The following is a 4,535-nucleotide window of genomic DNA, read 5'->3' on the forward strand; positions in this document are numbered from 1 at the left end:
GCACAGGGTCCTCGCTGAGGACAGGCTGCAGCAGGTACATAGGTTGTCCATCCACACCACCCTCTGAACCAAAAAGCTGCAGCCTCTGCATCATCAAGCCTTCCCCGGGTTGCAGTAAGCATCTGATGAGGTGACAGAGTTAGAAAACAGTTGATTCTGCTAATTTTTTGTCCAGCTTAATGGTGGTTTTGGAGAAGAACCAATCAATTCAATCGCCGAAGCTTCCTGCCCTGCCGTTTTCTATGACGTCACTGCTCTCTTTAAATATTAGTCATATTTAAAAAAAAACTATAGGCTGGGCATGGTGGCTCACGCCTGTAATCCCAACACTTTGGGAGGCCGAGGCGGGGAGATCACGAGGTCAGGAGATCGAGACCATCCTGGCTAACACGGTGAAACCCCGTCTCTACTAAAGATACAAAAAATTAGCCAGGTGTGGTGGCAGGAGCCTGTAGTACCAGCTACTCAGGAGGCTGAGGCAGGAGAATGGCGGGAACCCGGGAGGCGGAGCTTGCAGTGAGCTGAGATTGCACCACTGCACTCCAGTCTGGGGGACAGAGCAAGACTGTCTCAAAAAAGAAAAAAAAAACTATAGCTAAATAATAGTCATATAAAATTGTTTGCAATACTTATCAAAATTCAGTTTTACTTTTGAAAGTCATAGTATTTAAGATAATAAACAGCTATTAATACATTTGTGATGCTTTAAAAAGCTCAAAGAATTGAACAGCCATTGTAACAGAAAATCATAAAGCTAGATTTTCTTTATGATATAATTTGTCATGTAAAATCAAACTATTTTAGAATCTTGATACGACTCCTAGGTGATAACTGTACAAGCAAACACCGCCGCCACTCTTTTCGTCATTCTAATAAAGAGACGATTATATGCTTCATTGGTTTAAAGTCCTTTATTCAAACGCTCCTATTCCTAACGTCAGAGGACACATTACTTTTTCATAAAAGAAAAACAAACTTGTATAGTTACTACAAAGCATCTACTCATAGCATCATTAACAAATTAGGCATTATACAGAAGTGAATTTTCCAGGCAACCGAACTGCCTTAAACACAAAACTTTTTATCTTAACCTATCTAAAGTGTATTCCCTGTATTTCTACCTTCTGAAGCAGAACAGTGGTAGCGTTCATTTCTTGAGGATCCCCAGGTGTTAACTCCAGTAAATCTTTTAAGGAGGGCTTTCTTCCCCTTCATACAGTTGAGGGTCTAGCACTGTTGTATGGTGCGTTGAAGACCAGCATTCAGACCCCATCCTGTCTGCAGTCATCACAGTGAAAGTCAGATATTGTGCTGGAAGTTAACACAGTAATACACTTAGAGACCATGAGTTACCCCATGCTAAATTAGACTCAAACTAATGTGTTTTCTTGTTTTCATTTTTAAATGGCTTTTCTGTCTCTCTGTCAGGCATCATGTGTGCCTCCCCTGTCTTGAGTTGGGGGTAGAAAATCAAGTGACTGAACTTAATTATTTTTAAAACAACTAAAATGAAAGTATTATATTAATAAAGTGCTGAGTTTTTACATTTATTTTTCCTGCCAGAGGAAAAAAAAAAAGAAAAAACCATTTAGTTTTCTCACTGATCACTGTTAGGATTTTTTTGGTTTCTGTAAGTGAATGTCCAGTAGGTGAGCCATTACTCTGTTGACAGTGCTTTACGACACAAAATGCAAAGGGTTCAGACACTTGACTAAGCTGTAATTCAGATTAGCAGCAGTGCTAACATCAGTGTTTAGGCCTCCTGAGAGTAAAAACAATGTGTCATCATACTGCCAAGTATTGTTCCTGTTACTACCCAGTTCTTCAGTATCTCATGACAAGTTTCTCCTAAAAAGGTGTCCTTCTCGCTAACTACAGTGGCCATGTTATCCTTAAGGGAAATACTTGGAAGTGTTATGGTCACCAGCTTCTTCAAGTCACTGTCATCTACCAATGAGATAGGGGCTACCAAGTAAAATGTAGCCCGGGGCCACATTCACAGATGGAAGTGTTCAGTTAAGCAAAAGTAAAGTTACATAGTATACAGCCCACATGAAGAAAGGTTTGGAGATTATTTCTTACTGCTTTGCTTTGGCTGTAAAGTTCTCTACATGTATCAAACAGAACATTTCAACAGGCTGGCTAATGTGTAGGAAGCTAGATTTTCTTTATGATATAATTTGTCATGTAAAATCAAACAATTTTACAAGTGTATTTCATTCACTGTATCTTAAAATTCATGTAAGATTTTATTTAAAGATAATTTCATCAAACAGCTGAATTCTAAAATCCTTTTTTTCAAAATCATTTTTCAGAACTTTGCAATAACAGGAAGTAATGAATCAGAAAGGTGTTAAAAAATTGACTTGGGGGGAAGAAACATTTGGACATTTTGCTAGCTAGGTTTACAAAATATACACATCCAGCAAACATGAGTCCCTTTACGTATACAGTGCAGTAAAGGGAGAAGTGGAAATGCTCACGGTTCTGGGTAAGGTCAAATGAAGGCTCCCTCACGTTGGCTGAGGCCAACCTGGCTTCAGCCAAGAACAGGTCTTTGCAGTGGTGAGGGCAAAACACGAACACAAGAAATACCCTAAGTTACTGTACTTGGTTGTGCCTGGTGAGAGGCGGGACCAGCTCTTTTTTCTCCATTTGGTAATTTTAGGAAATTTGGCAAAGTTGATAAATCCCCTGGTGCAAGATTGCTTCATTAAGAATGTGTTATAGATGGCAGATGTGAAGTTCAACAGTCCTTTTTATTATCCCAGCCTAGTAACATGACTAGAGGTAAAATTAAATATTGAGTTAGATTGTTTAATATTTTAAAACTAGAGGGAAGACATACAAATAGATGAGAGCAGTTTCTTTTTTTTTTTTTTTTTTTGAGACGGAGTCTTGCTCTGTCGCCCAGGCTGGAGTGCAGTGGCCGGATCTCAGCTCACTGCAAGCTCCGCCTCCCAGGTTTACGCCATTCTCCGGCCTCAGCCTCCCGTGTAGCTGGGACCACAGGCGCCCACCACCGCACCCGGCTAATTTTTTGTATTTTTAGTAGAGACGGGGTTTCACTGTGTTAGCCAGGATGGTCTCGGCCTCCCAAAGTGTTGGGATTACAGGCGTGAGCCACCGCGCCCGGCGGAGAGCAGTTTCTTTATAATCAGAATATATCTCCTATATTTTAAACACTGCAGGAACAAACATTTAAAATAAATGGTTTCCACATTCTGCCCCTCACTATATGGTAAAATATTTTATCTGGCAACCACATTTTCCTACTTTTAATCACACACATCATCAGAGCTTTTCATCAGCCTAACTAGTCTTCCTACTCACTGAGCCTGGTCTAGGCACTTTTACCACGGCCATATTTTTGCTAAGATCCCTGCAGACTGTGAACTACGAAAACCAGCCCCTGGCCCCGCTTGTGGGTGCTGCAGAGCCGCGTGTGAACTGCTCATAGGAAGCCACGTCTCTGGGCGGGGTGGCTCTCGGGCCTGTGGATCCGCCTAAAAGCTTTTCTGCCAGTGACGCCCTTGGTCTCTGGATGTGTTCAAGCCTCAGTGATGTTATTCTCTGGTTTCCTGTGTGTGCTTGAGATTCTTGGGAGAAAGCGTGCCGCAGATGAAATATACAGCCTACATGAGGAAGAGAAGGGGAAAGTCATTTTAAAATAACTTCCATATAAATTACTGTAATCAAAGTGCTGCTACCTGTGTGTTCATAAGAAAATACGTGCAAGGGCCCGGATCGGTGGCTCACGTCTGTAATCTCAGCACTCTGGGAGGCCGAGACAGGCGGATAACGAGGTCAGGAGATCGAGACCATCCCGGCCAACATGGCGAAACCCCGTCTCTGCTTTAAAAATGCAAAAAAAAGGCCGGGCGCGGTGGCTCAAGCCTGTAATCCCAGCACTTTGGGAGGCCGAGACGGGCGGATCACGAGGTCAGGAGATCGAGACCATCCTGGCTGCACACGGTGAAACCCCTGTCTCTACCAAAAATACAAAAACTAGCCGGGCGAGGTGGTGGGCGCCTGCAGTCCCAGCTGCTCGGGAGGCTGAGGCAGGAGAATGGCGTAAACCTGGGAGGCGGAGCTTGCGTGAGCCGGAGATCGCGCCACTGCATCGCCACAGTGTAGCACAGAGTGAGACCTGTCTCCAAAAAAAAAACAAAAACACGTTCAATGCCAACCCAGCTCTGATGGCGTCCCGGCCACAGAGAGCCTGGGGAAGGGGGATAAAAACGGTGCTGGGCTGGGAAGGCGGCTTGTCCGCGATCTCCTCTCACCACGACCAGACCAGCGCCACTGGCGCTCGCCCGCCCGTGCCCGGCCGCCGCCTCTCGGGAGGGTCCGCTCCGGCCCCTGCGGAGCTAGCTGTGTGGCCGGAGGTCACGACCCCGACCCTGACCCGTCCTGCACTCCTGGCCCTTTCAGGGCGGCCCTGAGCATCGCAGCCTGAGGAGGGCGGGCGGGGCCGCCGAGTCTCGCGAGGTTTTGTCGAGGGCTGACGGTTGCGGCTCGGCGGAGAGTGCGGG

At 45.1% G+C, this 4,535-nt stretch overlaps 1 long non-coding RNA gene across 1 annotated transcript; it reads right to left on the reverse strand.

The window, feature by feature from the left end:
- Nucleotides 1-896: 896 nt before the first annotated feature.
- Nucleotides 897-3,849, reverse strand: LOC110741748. The gene is made up of 2 exons (XR_004178592.1): nt 3,334-3,849; nt 897-1,311 (listed from the first exon to the last, which is right to left on the reverse strand). It is a non-coding gene; the product is annotated as an uncharacterized LOC110741748 (long non-coding RNA).
- Between the last annotated feature and the right edge of the window lie 686 nt (nt 3,850-4,535).

Source organism: Papio anubis, chromosome 15, assembly GCF_008728515.1.
Source record: "Papio anubis isolate 15944 chromosome 15, Panubis1.0, whole genome shotgun sequence".
NCBI lineage: Eukaryota > Metazoa > Chordata > Mammalia > Primates > Cercopithecidae > Papio > Papio anubis.